Raw genomic sequence first — 18,803 nt, 5'->3', positions numbered from 1 at the left:
TTGCTAGCGACAGATTTCAGCACACATGGGTCTGTGTGATCTGTCATTGCATAAATGCACTGCCTTTATTTAGACAAATCTCTTACAGGTGGATTTTCAGATTATCTCTACACCTTCCTGTAGCAAACAGTGCTTCCATGACCATCCTTGTCCCGAGTCTTTGGGCCCAGTGTACACAGTTGTGAAAGAGAGATTGCTATCTCCTATGTTCTCCTAGTTACCTGCATGGCAGGAAGAGCCGACTCGTTCAGAACTCTGCTAGACTCCGGCTCCAGGGCTGCCACATGGAACCACTCAAGGGTGTTTAAACTGTCCTCTGGGAGAATGGTCAGCCCAGTGTTTCTGTAAGGAGCCAGATCGCCCACACTTTAGACTTTGTGGGCTGTACTGTGTCGCAGCTACTCAGCTCTGCCAACGTAGCATGAAAGCCAGCACAGATGATAGTTAATAAATGAACATGTCATTCCGTGTTCCTATAAAGCCTTATTTACAAAAACAGAAGTCAGGCGAGATTTGTCCCAAGGGTCACGGTTTGCTGATCCCTGGTCTGAGTGAATGGTCGTCCTGGAGTTGTGCAGTGCCCAACTTGAAGGGCCCTACATAGCAGCCCTGTCTGACTCCCGCCCCTCAAGGGATCTGACTCAGCATAAACATTATACAGCCTTTCCAACCTTGAGATTTTAATGTTTAATTGTGAAATGTAATCAAAACATGTCAAAAGCATGTGTTCTTGAACCAAAGTGACTACCTGAGTGTGTGTATATGACTCAGTTTCTTCATGAAGAAAATAAATCTCTTATAGTGATTGTGAAAATAGATGGATTGCTACATGTAAAATGTTTACAGGTGCTTAATGAATAGCATAACCATATTAAAACTTTTCTTTCACTCATCAGCAACTTCCTAGTTATTATGCACAGAGGCAAGACACAAATCAGGTGACTCTGACCCCAAAACTTCTGTCTGTCCTACAGCACGTACAAGCTCAAAAGGAAGGATCTCCTACTGCATAGAGAGTCTGAACCCACAGAGCCTAAAAGGCTTTTATAAGTCCCCACCAGGTCAGCATTGGACATCGTGGCTCCGGATCTCAGAGTATCTGGCAAATACACACACACTACCCACCGCAGGAGGAAGCTTCAGGAAGAGCCAGCCTTCTGGGCTTGCGGACATCCCCAGCCAGTGGATCGTCCTGTTATTTATGCCGAATTAATCTGACTGCAGTTCTCTTAGCTGGCTGGAAACGCAGCCACAAAAGGGCCGATAAAGCTGTCACAGCAAGTTGGAGATAGTCTCATTAATATAAGAAAAGAAGGAGCTCATCAATAAGAGATGATCAAGTGAAATAAGATAGTCTCAAATCTCAGGAGCAAAACCATGTCATTTCCCCAGGCGTACTCCCTGCAATCCAGATGCACAGCAAATGAGTTGTGCGGGAGGGAAACCGACATGCAGAACAACGAGCCGGCAAAAGCATTCCGGGCCCCCAGGCTCCCTGAGTCTTGTCGTTTATTTGAGAAGTCACCAAGTAGAATCATGGGGTCTGGACCACACCGATTATGGGGCACACCTGTCCTTGAATATAGCCTGGAGATGACGGAGAAGTGATGGGACTGTCCCCTTGAAGGTGAAGACAAAGCCAAGCCCCACCCACCCAACAGCTAAGGGCCAGTTCCCAGGGGGCGAAGAGCAGGTGCCGCCCCCTTGGTGGCACTACCCTGTCTCCCAGCACATGCCCCCGCCCATTCTGCCCACTGAGGGTCCAGCCTCCCGCCTCCCTCTCACTCTGTGGCTCAGTCATCCAGACTGAGGTGGTCACTGGCATTCCCCTACAGGGGGCCGCACCCAAAGCCACAGGCAGATGGAAGTTACATACGCAATAAGAGCTTTATTAAGTTGCAGAAATGTGACTCATTCACTAAGAGCCCCTTGCACACAGGGACTGGTTGGGTCTGTAACTTCAGGGCTCCCCCAGATGAATGGCTGGTGTGTGTAGGGGTCTAGAGGTCTTTACTGCTGGAAATTGAGTAAAGCCACCAACAAACTATTCCCAATGGATGAGAGACAGAGGGAGGAGAGAGGACAGGCACAGGAGTGAGGAGGAGGAGGAGGGCAGAGAAAGGGGCAAAGATGCTTGAATGTGCGTTGAGCAGAAGAGTTGGAGGAGGAGCGGAGACGGAGAAGGGAAGAGACGGGAAGCGGCCAGAGACAAGATGACAAGAGGGGAGGCGGATGTGAACTGGGCAGATGGGGCAGAGCAGATGGGGCAGAGACAGGAACAGAGAAAAGAAGCAGGTGCGGGGTGGGCAGAGGGCTGGCAGCAAGGTGGGCAAAGTGTAACCGTCCCTCAGAATCATATACTGCTTAGAACATAAGTAATGAGAATCTGTACTGGTCACGCAAGCGTGCTTAAAGATGACCTTGAGAAAAACACGTACTAGCAGCAGGCCTCTGGTGGAGAGGATGTATACACCCTTGAAGCCCAGACGCTGGGGATGCCAGGCCCACTCAGGGTAGGACACCCCGGCTTCCTTTTTTGTTTGCCTCCCCAGCCTCAAAGAAAGCCTGCTGTGAGAAGAATCCCTTTAAGGCGGGGGTGGGAGGTTGGGGGAACCAGGTGGTGGGTAAAAGGGAGAGCCCGTATTGCATGGAGCACTGGGAGTTGTGCAAAAACAATGAATACTGTTACGCTGAAAAATTAATTGAAGGAGAGGAAAAAAAAAAGAAGAATCCCTTTAAGTGCACTTGCTCAACTACAAATTCCCTGCTGCTTGACCAGGCACCCCCTACTCCTCTGTTTGTTTACCTGTAAGACTTGTGATCAACGCTTGACTCACATTCCTTCTCGTTTACTCACAAGGCCTATGACTATTATATATACTTCTTCTCCTTTGTTGGTTGTTATCTTGTATCTCATAAATACAGTCCATCTAGCTGTCGTCCCCTGCTCCCTCTGTCTTACAGCTGACTTGTTTGTGCCTCATTCTTCTCCTGTGCACCATTGGGAAGTGGCAGCAAAGAAAGACACACAGCAGGGGCACCCAAAGAGAAATGGACACCGCGATGCTCAGATCCCCACACAGGGAAACCGGGACCCAGAGACAGAACAGAGCCGAGGCCTGAGAAGACAGTGGGGGAGGGAGGGTTTGGAGGGGCAAAGAGTCTCCCAGTCTCCCTAGGAGATCCACATTCTTCTAGGTTTGGTGTTCTTTCTACTCATCTACTTCCCTGATAGAGAAATGACATAAGAAAAAATGTCTTTCTGGAAGAAACCTGTGCCAAAATTCTGGAGGGCCCGATACGCAGCACTTGTTCGGAATTTCTTGCATGTGTAGCAATTCTAAGAATGACCGTTGCAGCATTCACAATAACACATATTTGATTTCCCCCAGGCTCGCTCTCACAGACTATAATGTTTCTATACAGTTAGTTGTTTTGTGGTTCCTTTGTCTCAAATACTTTCTTGCTGTCCCTGTTAAGGGTTTATCTTTGAATGATCACAGTGGCAATGATGAGCTAAATGTCACCTAGAGCGTCCAAATGAGTTGCTCCCGTCACTCAGCCCATTACCCGAGTGGTTCTCCACCAGATGGGGCACTTCCCTGATGGGGGCTTTTGGAAATGTGGGAAGTGCCTGGGGCTGTCACAGTGAGCAAGGGAACACCACTGACATCCAGAGGAGCCAAGTGCACAAGCCATCTGCAACGTTCACAATTTCTCCGGCCCCAGATGCCTCTAGTGACCCACTGAGAAATACCATATAAGGCCCAATGAAGCCACACAGAGATGTTCTGGGGGAACCCAGGCTGGGCTCAAGGGTTATTTCCCTCCAGAGAAGATCTTCAACTAAAGAAAACCAAAAAACAACAGGGGTGCCTGGGTGGCTCAGTGAGTTAAAGCTTTTGCCTTTGGCTTCGGTCATGATCCCAGGGAGCCTGCTTCCTCCTCTCCCTCTCTGCCTGCCTCTCTGCCTACTTGTGATCTGTTTGTCAAATAAATAAATAAAATCTTTAAAAAAAAACCTATTTAACATATGTAAGAGGCAAGTAACATATATGAATTTATTCTTATTCTCTAAAGAGAGTAGAGAAAAACTGTCACATTTATCTTCTCTAAACCAAATTTGATTCCCAGCCTCACTCCATCAGCCAGGCAGGAATACTCAATTCCCACCATTAGCAGACCTTCCTCTCACTCTCCAGGACTAGCAAAAGGCCTCAGAGTTAGAAAGAACAGAACGGTCTGGAAGCCATTTTGCTTTCTGAAAGCAGGCAGCTCTACTCGGATGGGTCCTGCTTGGCCATGGGGCCCAAAGTATGCGAAGCCCAGTGTCTAAGAACACCTCTCTGGGTGCACCTTGACCGCCCACACTGAGGTCCGGACCACCCCAAAGTTTGGGAGGGAGCCAGTCTCATACCCCAACGTCTCACAGAACTGCCCACCTTCCTAGACTTGGGATCCCTTCTACTCTCTGCCCTTCTCACTTTTCCCTCCCATTCAGGCCTCTTCTTCCCCAGTGGGCTGTGCCTTTAAGGACCCAGACCTTATCGTGTCCTGCTTCAAACCCTCTGCTCTGCTGCCCTGATCCACAAGAGAAGATCCTCTTCCTGAGTCACTCTGTCTCTCTGGTTCCTCCTCCAACCTCCCCTCTGCAATGCTCTGAAAATGCAAATTAAACGAGGTCACTCCAACTTCAAAATCCTCAGAGATCCACTGTCCTTCAGCACAGAGCATCCAAAGTCCTTCCTCAACTCATCCCGCGCCCTTCCCTCACCCACATCTGGCTCCCTAGCCACGCCGGGTTACCTGCAGCTTCACAGCGGGTTCTCACTTCCCTGCTTTTACTCATGCTCTTTCCTACACCTGCAAGGTCTTTTTCTCAACTTACTCGCCTAACAGTAGGCCCTGCAGCGAATCACCTCACCTCTCTGACACAGAAACGGGCAGAAATGGGTTGTTCTGGGAGCTAGTGAAAAAGAATAAGAAAATGCAATGAGGTAAAACATTTCATGGCATGTGCCAGGCATTTTATATGTGTCATTCCATCTAATGGTCACCAACAACCCTATGGGATAGTCCCGATCGCTTTCCTGTCACAGGGTGATTAGGTCCCGAGTGTCACACAGGTAGAAGGTGGTGGAGTCCAGGTAGCCAGGACCCAAGAGCTCAAACACACAAACCCTCTCCACCAGACCAGGCCCCTGCGAGCTACCAAGGCTGCATAATTAATGTGCTGGCCCAGCAGGGGTCACCCAAGCATGAGATCACTGAGCTGATGGGTAAATGGCATCATGGCAACCGCAGGGCCTGGAAGGGGCCAAAAGGTTGACCATCCTCTACACGGAGCATCTCCTGCTTTGTGCTCTTTACACCGGAAGAACTTCCCTATGATAATATTAACCACAATGTTGAGTAACAATAAAAATACTTCTCGAGTGTTCCCCATGTGCCATCTTCTCTGTGAAGTTACGTATGTAAACATATTTTTTACATTTAATCCTTAAAACAGTCCATTTTACAGATGAGGAAACCGAGGCATAGAGAGGTTAGGTAACATGCCTAAGGAAGCACAGGAGCACGGGGCAGAGTCAGGGTGATAGTCTAAGGCTATTGGCCTCAAAGCCTGTTCTCGGAAAACCCAGGCTACCCTGCCTGTACACGCTCCCACCTTAGATGCCACCTTCCTCGATGAAGCTGGAATGGCCTGTGTCCGTCGGTATAGGACCCACCAGGAGAGTCCAGCAGGCGTCTCTCAAGGGGCCCCGCTGGATTCATTCATTCCTTGTGCCTCACAAACCCAAGGGCTGAGGACCCTACAGTCAGTGGTGTTCAGAGACTGAAGGTTGCTGGCAAAACTTATGAAAGACGGGCACGTACGACAGAAAGAACTCTCAATAAGTATGTCCACTTACAATGATTATTTGAGAGACCAAGAAGACCAGAGTGCCTCTGCTGCCATGAACAGCACATTCGTTCCCTGTCTGGAGACAAATGACAATCATGTGCCCATGAAACAGACGTTTGTGGAACCTCTGCACAGCGGTGAGCAAGGGCAGGTATAGCAAAAAGGTGGTTAGGTGAGCACGGCATCATCTAAACTATGCCAAGCTTCTCCGGGTTGTAGGGGACAGAAGTCCATTTGCATTTATTCAAGTAGGAAGGAGAGTTTCTTATTTAAAGAAATGGGGGGGGGCACCAGAGTGGCTCTGTGGGTTCAGCCCTGTCTTCGGCTCAGGTCATGGTCTCAGGGTCTTGGGATCGAGCCCCGTATCGGGCTCTTCGCTTGGCAGGAAGCCTGCTTCCCCGTCTCTCTCTGCCTGCCTCTCTGCCAATCTGTGATCTCTCTCTCTGTGTCAAATAATAAATGAAATCTTAAAAAAAAAAAGAAAGAAAGAAATATGGGGCTATCTCCTAATATTCCTGAGGAAGAATTAAACTGTGGTCTCGAGAGGGACAGAAGTTAAGAACAAGAAAAACAGAAGCCATGAGATTCTCTTGCTCTCAAATACTATATACATATATACGTGCATATAAAAATACATCTACTATACACTCTGTAAATGCCACTGTTAGATACAGAAATGACATACATATTTTTATGTATCTATGTCTCCTAATTCCTCTGTCTCCTGCCAGTCTGTCAAATCACCTTTCCTCTATACATGGGCTTCACCCTTTTCTTTTCTAAGGCAGAATTCTTGCTTCACAGAAACTGATTCTGACTGAATTTAACAGAAAAAGAATTTATTGAAAGGCTATTAGGAGGCCAAAGAACAAGACAGAACATGAAAAAAACAACAGGCAGAAAGAGAAGCTAGACAGCCAGACACCACCGATATCCCACTGCAGACCGAGCCCGGTGAGGACGCCGCTGCTGCTGCTCCTGTGAACCCACCGTCTTCGCCAAACAGCTCCCAGGGAACAAAACTGCCCTTGATGGACACACACATAGATACACCCACAAAACTATCATCACTCTTTACACATTTCAAAATAATTTCTCAATCCCTTCCTCTCTCTCTGCCTGCCTCTCTTGTGATTTCTCTCTGTCAAATAAATAAAATCTTTTAAAAAAAAAAAAGGGTGCCTGGGTGGCTCAGTGGGTTAGGTTGCTGCCTTCAGCTCGGGTCATGATCTCAGGGTTCTGGGATCGAGTCCCGCGTCGGGCTCTCTGCTCAGCGGAGAGCCTGCTTCCCTTCCTCTCTCTCTCTGCCTGCCTGTCTTGTGATTTCTCTCTGTCAAATAAATAAATAAAATCTTTAAAAATAATAATAATACGGGCGCCTGGGTGGCTCAGTGGTTTAAGCCGCTGCCTTCGGCTCAGGTCATGATCTCAGGGTCCTGGGATCGAGCCCTGCATCGGGCTCTCTGCTCTGCAGGGAGCCTGCTTCCTCCTCTCTCTCTGCCCGCCTCTCTGCCTACTTGTGATCTCTCTCTCTCTGTCAAATAAATTAAAAAAAAAAAAAGATTAAAAAAAATAATAATTTCTCAGTACCATGAAATGTCAAGCCACAGTTCAAATTGATCTGATTTTCTCATAAATATTTTGACTCTGTTTGTTAAATCCAGAGTGAGAGTAAGAACCATACCTTGGGGCGCCTGGGTGGCTCAGTTGGTTAAGACACTGCCTTCGGCTCAGGTCATGATCCTAGAGTCCCAGGATCGAGTCCCACATTGGGCTCCCAGCTCCATGAGGAGTCTGCTTCTCCCTCTGACCTCCTCCCCTCTCATGCTTTCTCTCTCTCTCTCTCTCTCTTTAGGGAAAACAAAACAAAACAAAACAAACACCAAAAAAGACCATACTTTGCCATTCGTTAACAGGTCTCACAAACCTCTTTTGATTACAGTCCTCACTTTCTCCCTTCTCTTTCTTTAGCCTTGCAATTTATTTTCTAAGACATCAGGTCCTGTAATTGTGCCTGGGTGGCTCAGTTTGGCTAAGCATCTGACTCTTGGTATCAGCTCAGGTCATGATCTCAGGGTTCTGGGATCCAGCCTCTCGTTGGGCTCCCTACTCAGCGGGGAGCCTGCTTCTCCCTCTCCCTCTACTGTTCCCCCTGCTTATGCTCTCTGGCTCGTTCTCTGTTAAATACATAAAAACTGAAAACAAAAGAAAAAACAGTCCATAACTTTTTTAAAATTTTAAAAATTTATTTTATGTTTTTAAGATTTAATTAATTTATTTGACAGACAGAGAGAGATCACAAGTAGGCAGAAAGGCAGGCAGAGAGAAAGGAGGAAGCAGGCTCCCTGCTCGGCTCCATCCCAGGACACTGGGATCATGACCTGAGCCGAAGGCAGAGGCTTTAACCCACTGAGACACCCAGGCACCCCGATCCATAACTTTCTGACAAGAGCTAAGGCTGTAACACATTACACCAAACATGCAGATCACGATATCCCAGAACCCGAAGGACAGAGCCCTGCTAAGTGTCATCCAACGTTAATTTATGGGTTCTCCCAATCTCGCTGAATGTTTTTTCAGATAATGGAAAGCCCAATGCCAAAAATGCTCTCCAAAAATGCATCTAGATGGTAAACATGCTTGGTCCTTGTACCCTGGGGCCTATCCCAGAGAGCTCTGACTCCGTGAGTCTAGAATAGGACTTAAGCATCTGTCTTTTCTTTAAAAAATCCCCACGGGGGCACCTGGGTGGGTCAGTGGGTTAAATAAAGCCTCTGCCTTCGCCTGAGGTCATGATCCCAGGATCCTGGGATGGAGCTCTGCATCGAGCTCTGCATTGGGCTCTCTGCTCAGCAGGGAGCCTGCCTCCCCCTCTCTCTGCCTGCCTCTGCCTGCTTGTGATCTGTGTTAAATGAACAAAATCTTAAAAAAAAAAAAAAAAAAAAAAAAAAGTCCTTCATGCTTTGCTGGTTTGCACTGGGTTGGGTACAACTATTTAGTCTCTGCAATTCCAAACCCAAACTTCGCCTACAATGTTTAGGCTGCAGACACAGGGAGGCATTGGAAACTGAGACAGAGAAGAACAGAGAAATTATAAAAACTATCCCAGAGAAAACCGGCTGCAGCGTGAGGCGGGATCACAGGGTGCGCAGTGGCGGCGGCTGCAAGGGAGGCTGGGGCCCTGCCTGAGGCGCAGGCAGGGAAGGTGCGGCCACAGAGGGGGGCGGTAGCTTGCAGGGCCTTGCAGACCCCCACGGGCCTCCTGGGCCTCACCCCCGGGCGCTGCCAGCGACACTGATCCTGGAGAAGAAGAGCGGTCCGGGCTGCAGGTGGACTGCATGGTGTGTGGGGACACGTCCAGCGGCAAGCACGACGGCGTCTTCACCTGCGAGGGCTGCAAGAGCTGCTTCAAGCGGAGCTTCCACAGCAGCCGAAGCGACACCGGCGGGTCCAACCGGGACTGCCAGATCGCCCAGCATCACCTGTGCCAATACTGCCGCCTGAAAAGTGCTTCCCGGTGGGCATGAGGAAGGACGTGGTGCAGCGCGGCCGCCTCCTCCGGCTGCGCCCCCGGGCTCCGAGCTGGTGGCCGCGGGGAGAGACCAGTTCCTGGGGCAGCCGGTGTTGGTGCTGATCGCGCAGCTGCTGCGAGCCGAGCCCTATCCCGCCGCGTCCAGGCGCGGGGCTGGGCACTGACGTGTGCGAGCAGGCAGCGCTGCTGCCCCTCCGCTGAGCGAGCTCTTCATGCTGATCGTGGCGCAGGCAGCTCTGCCCCTGCACAGGGCTCAGCTCCGGGCCGCCGCCCGCCTGCACGCCGCGCCCTTCACGGACCAGGTACGCGCCTTCCAGGAGCAGGTGGACAAGCTGGGCCGCCTGCAGGTCGACTCGGCTTCCTCAAGGCCATCCCGCTCTTCATGCCTGACGCCTGTGGCCTCTCCGACCCAGCGCACGCGGAACGCCTGCAGGAGAAGGCGCAGGTGGCCCTCACGGAGCATGTGCGGGCCCAGTCCCCGTCCGGGCCCCAGCACCTCGGGCGTCCGCTACTGCGGCTCCTGGCCCTGTGCGCCCTCCAAGACTCCCTCAACTCCCAGCTGTTCTTCATGCGCCTGGTGGGCAAGACGCCCTCCGAGACGCTGATCCGAGACATGCTGCTGTCAGCAAGTACCTTCAATTGGCCCTACGGCTCTGGCCAGTGACATCGCTTGCTGGACACACCACAGCTGGGTCAGCACACCTCAAGGGACACGGATGCTTCGGCCTCCCACGGGGCTCCCAAACGGAGGACCTTGGCTTCTCTCCTCAGACTCCTATTTTTTTTAAGACTGTGAAACATTTGTCTCCTCTGTTTTTGGTTTTTTTTTTTTTTAATGATCACGATACCAAAGAGAGCGTCAGGCTCCAGCCTCGGCCTCCCCAGAACTCCTGGCCAGAATAGAGGGCCAGGGACCGAGGGGACAATCCTGGGACAGCCTGGCACTCAGCACCCCAAGCATGAACTTTTGGGGCCGGTGGGGTTGGCTTCCCTCAGGGGATGGCCTGGTGTCTGGACTAGAGGGGCCAGCGTAGTAATGCGCCAGGCAGATTGTCTGGATCCGGAACCCACGTTGGACACTATATGACGAATGAATCAAGGCCAATAATAGAGATGTTTCCTACCTGGAAAAAAAAAAAAAAAAACAGAACAAAAAACCTATCCTATAGAGAGTCAAGAAAAGCCAAGCTCTAGTTATACTACTTCTCTGTCCTTATTGTGTCTCAGTTACTCTATAGTCAATTTAAGTAAGCAAGTTTGCACAAATGGTTACCAACAAATACTAAATCAATTTATCAGGAAATTTTAAGGACACCTAATTGGGACATGGTTCTGAAAAGCATTTTATTTCCCTCTCGTCATTTCAATGGCACTGCAGATTCTCTGGGCAAATAACTGTCCATTTGAGAAAAATTATTTCTAGTTCAACAGTGTGACACACGTGGTCAGCAGCACCTGAAAGCTGTTCACAAATGTCACCGCGGACTGCCTCTGAGTCTTCACAACTTATCCATGTGTTTATTTATTTCTGGAACCAACCACCACTGACCCCAACTACCTGTCAGACATGGCGCTAAGTGTTTTATTCATGTTAAATATCACTTCATCTTCACGATCATCTATGAAGTGGGATTATCATCATCCCCATTTCTCCCATCAGGAAACTGAGACGTACAATGCTTTAGCAACACGGCTCATAAGAGGCAGAGCTAGGATCTGCTTGGGTCTGGACCCCATGTTTTCAGTCACTATGATTAGTTTCCAAGACCCTACAAAAAGTCCAAGTCTTCATCCCAAACCTTGGTTTTCCCCGTCCTACAGTCCCCACGTGGCTCCAGCTTCAAGGACGTTCTCTCAATTCCTTGAACAGTCCACATCCTTCTCGGCTCTAACTGAACACCTTCCCACATCCGCCTTCATTTCTTAGCCTCCTGGTCTCAGCTTAAAGATTACTCAGGAAATTACAAACTCTAATGCACCCTATATTTCTCAGCACTCAATGCAAAACAGTAATGACGAATTTCACAGTTCATCATTTCCTTCCTGTCTTTTCCAGCCAGGTGGTGAGTCCCTCACACATCCTAGCAGTCCTATTTATCATGCATTCCAATCACTGATACCCACAACCCACCCAAAAGGAAGGCCATTCCCCCTACACACAGACACAGACACACACACACACAGACACACACACACACACATACACACATACACACACACACACAGAGACACGGACCCCTGACTGGCCTGATCTCAGGTGCATGGTGGGGATCCTGACAACCCATAGTGGAATGTAACCTAGGCAAGAAGGAGAACGGAACTTCTCCCCCGTCAACAATACACTTACTGGCTTCAAGTCGGTCTTGTAGCAGGACTTGAGCCCCAATAAGGTTGAAACCTCATCTGCCTGGTTCGGCCGCATTTCCACTCTCGCTGTCTCCAGGCCGCACACATAATTAGCAGCTCCATAAATGAATCCCCGTTCTGGGCTCTTCACAGCTGTGAAACGAGGGGCGCACAAGCTGACGTCTACCTTTTGGCAAACCAGTGTATTCCTGAGACACAGGCCCGCCTCCCAGCGAGGCCCCAGCCCCCGGGGACACAGGGCCCTGACACCATGCCCTACAGGTACCTCCGTGCAGAGAAGCATCTTCCCAAGGGCCACTCACTCCTTCGTCCTCTGTGTCGACCCTGAGGAGGAAGTACAGGAGGTGAAAAGGGGCATCCTCAGACCAGTGGCCATGGGTCTGGAGGTTCTGAGGTGCTGCACCCACCGGGGCAAGGTTGCAGGATCCTCAGACGCCAGGCAAGAAGCAAGCCTCACAGACGGCTGCAAACTGGGAGTTGCTTCTGCCCAGGCTCAGCTGAGGCGTCTGTGACCCACCCACGTCAGCTGTCCTGACAACCTTCCCGCTCACTGGCACCTGTGCCCACACGCTGATTGGACAATTTCCCCGCTCCCTCGGCCTTCGGAAAGCATCCCTGGATGGCTCTTTGGACCCCGCCCGCACAACCCTGGGCACACACTCTCCCATTCCCATCTGGTATGGCCTCGGTCACACCACCATCCTCCTTCTCTGCTGCTGCTCTTTTCTGAGTTTGGCCTCTCTGAGTTCATCACAAGCTTTAGATGGCTGTAGTCGGTACAAGACCGAGCTATCTGGAATGGAATTGCTTTAGCACGCTTTTCAAAACTCAGATGGGCATATTTGTGGGGACTCTTTCTGGGTTCTTTGCTCTGTTCTGTTCTATGTGTCTGTCCTTCTGCAAATACCACACAGGCTTTCTTTTTTTTTTTTTTTAATATTTTATTTATTTATTTGACAGAGAGAGAGGTCACAAGTAGGCAGAGAGGCAGGCAGAGAGAGAGGGAGAAACAGGCTCCCCACTGAGCAGAGAGCCCGATGCGGGGCTCGATCCCAGGACCCTGAGATCATGACCTGAGCCGAAGGCAGAGGCTTAAACCACTGAGCCACCCAGGCGCCCCCACACAGGCTTTCTTATTGTAACTACTAAGTTCAGAAACTCCAGAGACTCTGATCCCAAATTAGTATTATTTTCAAAATTGTTTTTGAAACTACTCTAATTCCTTTGTCCTTCCACATACATTTTAGAGTATTTTTGTCTATCTCTACAAAAATGAACAAAGCTGACAGGATTGTGATAGGAATGGCATTAAATCTATCAATCTGGGGAGAATTGACCTCATGACGATGCTTAGTCTTCCAAATCACGAACATGGTGTATCTCTCCATTTATTCACATCTTTGATTTCCTCTATCAGTGCTAAATAGTTTCAGCATGTGAGGCCTGGATAGACGCTCTTAGATTTATCCTGAAGTAGTTTCTTTGTAATTGTAATTAATTGTGAATGTGTGTTTGATTGTGGAGCCTACATATTCATCGCTAGCATAGAGCAATACGACTTACCTTTACGCGTTTATCCTGTATACTGCTTCACAGTGAAATTCCATTATTAGTTCTAAGAAGAATTACTTTGTCATACCGTCTTGTGGCATAAGGCCTGAAATTCAGATTCCGTATTAAGGGCTGTCTTGACACCTGGAAGATCAAGGAGGGACTCAAATGGCATCATGCATGTTCTCCTCTCCCTCTTCCCTCACAGGGGAGGTCTCGTAACCAAACACCCTTCTCATCACAGGCACTAGACATCGTGCCTATTGGTTTTTGGGGAGCAGCATTCAGTTCCCTAGAAGCCCACTCAATTCTTCAAGCAATTGAAGAACTCTTCACACCCTCCCATGGGAACCAGGACTTCCCACACCCTCTTGTTTCAAGTAAGTCTTGCCTCCCAAGGCCCTGCTGGTTCTCTCTGTTCTCAAGTGCAATCTCTGAGCAGTCCTGCACGGTGTGTGGTATCCTCCTCCCCTGAAGTGTGAGTATATGTGACTAGTAAACTGTTGTCAATCACATGTGCCGGGTGTCAGGGGATCCCCACAAGTCTGGAGCAGGAATCTCTCTCTCTCTCATCAGAAGGGGATTAAAACCAGTGGTATGACAAACAGGGTGTACTCACATTAAATGAGGACATGGGGCAGCTTGACCTGCTCCTTCGCTAACTAACTGGTTTCAGAGCTGAGAGTCACGATCTGGGAGGGAACTGGCCATCGCTGGCCAGCTTGTGTGTTGGCTCGTGTTCTGTTATCTCACACGGAGGTCGCCATCCATTTCCAACCTAATGTCCCAACCTTGCCAACAAGGTGAGAATGAATGAGAATTGACTGTATCTAGGAGGGAGGTGTCACCTATGTGACCTGCATGTGGCCTGTATTGGTCTCCAAGGCTCCCCCCTGAGGTTGGCAACCGAAGGACATGCTGCCTGGTGTGCTTGAGTTCCAGGGACTGGGTGTTGGGCCAGTGCTTGATGCTGATGAACAGATCCTATGGGGGAAAGCACACCCCAAGCACAGTCCTGGGGGTGACCCTCTGTGTTGTGGGTGCAAAGGAGGGAGGCCCCGACCCCAGGGAAATGTAAGAACGGCTCCCTGGCTGTCTCCTGAGTCACTGTGGTTCAGGCAATGGGAGTGGCCTTGCCCGGCTCCCGAGCTGCCGCTCCTCTCCCGGTTACCATGTGTCTTCTTGAGCCCTCAGGGTTTTGAGGTGCTCATCCATGGCAGCCCAGGGTCCACAAGCTGATGAAGAACAGAAAAGTGGAGGGGGGCGTTTGGTGTTCCATTTCTCTCCCAGAGCCAAACCCCTCCCCAGCACACTTGCCTTTCTCGTAGTGTTGTTGGTCCCCAGCTCGTCGATAGACTCCTCTTGTGATCCAGGGGCTTGAGGCTCTGACTCTGGCCATGGGCAGAAGGATTTTGCTGGCTGTGGACTCCAACACTGGGGAGATGGACTGGCATTCCCACAGGAAGAGGACAGCCATCTGTGGGCTGACCCACCCAGTCCCCTTCCCCATAAACACCCAGAACGTGTGCACCCTGTGTGATTAGATGGGGACAGAAACAAAAACTCGTGACTTGACGGGGCTAGAAATGAAAACTTATCCTGAGGGAATCTGTAGAGGGGGAAAAGGCGGCAGGGCAAACAGTCCACACTGAGAGAAGGTAGGGCTGTAGAGAAGATGGTTTTGCTTCATCAGCAAATAGGCTGTGGGTCCCGTGCACTTCCACTGACCACTCCACTGCCTGAACCTGTTTGGCACAAGATCCTGATCCTCAGGGTTATGGGAGAAACATAAAGGGGAACCCCTTGGCACAGTGAGGGGATCAATGCCCACCTTGACTTACGCCAGGAGACTTGAAATCATACAACCACCGCCACGACAGAAGCTCCAAGTCTGATGATGCTGATTTGAGACTCTCTGGAAGAAAAAACCGAGAAAGAGGAGCAGAGCAAAAAGACACTCCCCCACCCCACATGCATATCCAGGAAGACACAAACCCAAGCAAAGGAGGAGTGGAAGAGAGAAAACTGAATACAGGAGGCAAAACCTGTCCCCCACCCCACCGACTAATTCAACATAGGTTGAAATTTGACCCAATTGGAAATCCAGCATTTACAAGGGCACCTGGGTGGCTCACATGGTTAGTCTTCTGACTTCAGCTCGGGTCTTGATCCCGGGATCCTGGAATAGAGCCCCATGTCAAGCTCCCTGCTGGGCAAGGAGTCAGTCTGCTTCTCCCTCTACCTCTCCCTGCTGCTCCCCCTGGGTCCTGCTCTGTCACACTTGCTTGTTCTCTCTCTCTCTGTCTCTCTCTCAAATGAATACATAAAATCTCTAAAAAATAAAAAGGAAATCCAAAATTTACTAGAACAATTTGATTGGCAACATTAAAAGGAGGCCGATTGCCTTCTGTGCCTCTACAACATAGGTTCTGAATGAACTCTAATGTTGCTAACATGCACCGGTTGGCTAACCTTCTCGGACTTATCAAGTTCTGTTTAAAGCAAGTATAATAACCATAGATTCTACCTTCTGTATTTAATGCTTTGACATCTCAGGCCTTGCTGACTTTGGAGGGACTGTCCCTGGCAGGCTGACTTAATTCCTAGAGATGGTCAACAGCTTGCCCACCGGCAAAGCTTTCACATGTAAAGCAACCAATTCAGAGCCTTTACCCCCAACCACCTCTTGTAAGAAACTCTTACTCTGGGCCACTATCCCCTGCCCTGATCACCCCAGGGCCAGGGCCAGACTACTCCAGACAGACACCACTGTGTCCCGGAACCCAGTGAGATGACACAAACTAGGCAGTCTTAAACGTGCTTACCCGGACTCACCTGCCCCTTCCCATGGAAACCACAATAAAGGGTCTTGTCCATATTGTCTGTCCCTTCACTTCCTCTTTCTCCTGACCGACTCTGGTGCTTCCCTGGGAGGCCCTCCACGGCTCTCAGGACCTCTTTTATCGGGATCAGTCTACAAACGCTTCTTGTGTTGTGAGAGTTACTTGTATATCTGCTTGTCTTACCATACCTGATTAAATAAACCCCTGTATCCTTAAAACACTGGAGACATCTGGGGTGTTCAGTGGGTTGAGCTTTGGCTCAGGTCAGGATCTCAGGGTCATAAGATCGGGTCCCATGTCCGTCTATGTGCTCAGGGTGGAGTCTGCTTGGGATTTTCTCTCCCTCTGCCCTTCCTTTCCCACCACCATCCCCTAACCCCGCTCCTTGCTAGCTCTCTCTCTTCTCCCTCTTGCTCTCTCCTTAAAATAAACAAAATCATTACAAAAAACCATGAGGGAGCCCAACAAATTTAAAGATGGTGAATATTTTGCTATTATACATTTGACCAATATGTTCTGTTCAGTGCCTATTTCAACATCATCTCAGTCACACGTGTCCTGACCTTGAAGGAGACACGATTTCCCTCGTTATGCACAGGACACCCAAACCGCTCTGCTATCGCAGGCAAACTGTGGGCAGGATCTTACTGCACCCAGCTTTCTCCAGGAACTTCCTGGATGAGACATCACATTTAGGACACCCTACTGTGAGGATATTTGTTTGGCAAACTTGTTAAGGACCTACAAATGTGGGGCTTCCTGGGTGGCTCTGTCGGTTAAGTGTCTGCCTTGGGCTCAGGTCCTGATCTCAGGGTGCTGGCAAGAAGCCCTGCATCAGGCTCCCTGATCGGCGGGAAGCCTGTTTCTCCTTCTCCCTCTGCCCCTACCAGCCCCTCGTACTCTCTCTCTCTGTTTCTCTCTCTCTCTCGTGTTCTATCAAGTCACTAACTAAAATCCTTAAAAAGAAAAAAGGACAAAAGTCCAAACAAGAAAAAAGAAGTCCAACATCTTTCAGTACTTTTGGGGTTCTAGAGGCAACATATTCCTTGTTTATAAATTTTACGGAAGCCCATTTCAGCTTTTACTTCTCAATGAGCCCACGCTGGTGGGGGGGGGGAGGTCTCCCCTCAACAAAAGGCTCTAGGATCTGTGCTAGTAAAAATTACCTGTTGGGGGTGACTGGGTGGCTCAGTTGATGAAACGTCTGCCTTTGTCTCAGGTCCTGATCTGGGGATCCTGAGATAGAGCCTGGCAGGGGATTCCCTGCTCGGTGGGGAGCCTGCTTCTCCCCCTGTCCCTTTCACCCCCTCTTCCAGCCAGAGCTCTCTCTTAACTACATAAATAAAAGCTTTCGAAAAAACCACCTGTTCGTGCCCAGGTCAAAAGGCTGTAGCAGCTTCCTATCCTGCTTCCTGGAGTCCCTGGACCACCCATGCCATCTGTCAATTGTCCGTGGGCTCCCAAAGCAAGAAATGGCCCTCCTTGGCCTTGGTGAGAGACCATGAAAGCAGCAATTGCTGGCCATGCACTGCGCTCTCCTGGAAACAGAGTCTCTCACACTCTGAGCCTTCCTATCCAGCTGTCTATTATTCTCTGGGTCATGGCACCCCCACCAGCTCCATAGAGTCACCAAGGCCTACTTGCTACAGGCTGAAGCCAACGTCTGCACATCCTACCTGCAGGTGGAGGTGGCGGCTTCTGTCCACAGTCACTGCCTGACTCCATGGTGCTGGAGGACGTCAGCTCTTCCTTCTATCCCTTGGCCACCCAGGGATTCCCTTGGGATCAACTGCATGAACATCAGTGGAAGTTATTACATTTGGGACTTGATGACCACATCTGCCTCCTGCTCACGTGACGACTTCACGTCCTAGAGAAGCACCTGTCCTATGCCTTAAGACTCTCAGGTTGAAAGTGATGTCCACACATCAGAGTCCACTGTGATGGAAAGCCCGAGATGAAGATTCAATAGCAAGTGTTGTCTTGGCATCCGGGAACTTTGGAGGGCCTCAAATGGCCTCACTCCATGTTCCCTTCCCACTCTGCTCCCACAGATCAGATCCCCTGGCCAACAAGCCCTCCTTAGCACAGGGACCAGGCACAGTTTCTTCCCAAGTAAGCTCCAGTTCCCTGACAGCCTGTGCAATGATCCAGCAAGGCAATCAGTGCCTCCTGCAGGAAGTAGGGCTCACCTTCGCTCTCCTGGTACTACATAGTCTGCACGCGCAGCCTTTGTCCATTACGTTCCCAGGTGCAACATCCCCCGTGGCCCTGCATGCTGTGTGTGTCCCTCCTTTCCTATAACCATATGATAGGCCTTGAATTAATTATGGTGGAGCTCAGCTGTGCAGCCTCTGGACATCCCAAAACTGTAGAGTGGGAATCCCTCCCTTTACCAATGGGTGAAGAAGAGAAGAATGAAATCTTTCTCACTTGCACCTTTGTCAAGGCACAATGATGAGGCTCATGGGCTTGAAGTGATTGGGATAGTAATGTATTGGGGGCTTGCAAGAATTCACCTGGAGCTAAAGGGCGGCCTTTATGTGAACGATGAAGAGGAAGGAAGACCGCGAAGGCAAGGGCTTGGATGGTCTCTTAAATGTCA

The 18,803-nt window shown here is 49.9% G+C and overlaps 1 long non-coding RNA gene and 1 pseudogene across 1 annotated transcript; one reads left to right on the top strand and one right to left on the bottom strand.

Annotated features, from left to right (window-relative positions):
* Positions 1-5,957: 5,957 nt before the first annotated feature.
* LOC123936235 lies at positions 5,958-10,265 on the top strand (annotated as a pseudogene).
* A 4,408-nt stretch (positions 10,266-14,673) lies between these two features.
* On the bottom strand, positions 14,674-18,562 carry LOC123936229. The gene is made up of 5 exons (XR_006817177.1): positions 18,391-18,562; positions 17,875-17,987; positions 15,491-15,534; positions 15,187-15,270; positions 14,674-14,746 (listed from the first exon to the last, which is right to left on the bottom strand). It is a non-coding gene; the product is annotated as an uncharacterized LOC123936229 (long non-coding RNA).
* Positions 18,563-18,803: the final 241 nt, after the last annotated feature.

This window comes from Meles meles, unplaced genomic scaffold (assembly GCF_922984935.1).
Source record: "Meles meles unplaced genomic scaffold, mMelMel3.1 paternal haplotype, whole genome shotgun sequence".
NCBI classification, from domain to species: domain Eukaryota; kingdom Metazoa; phylum Chordata; class Mammalia; order Carnivora; family Mustelidae; genus Meles; species Meles meles.
This window is presented reverse-complemented; position numbering and strand designations above follow the sequence as displayed.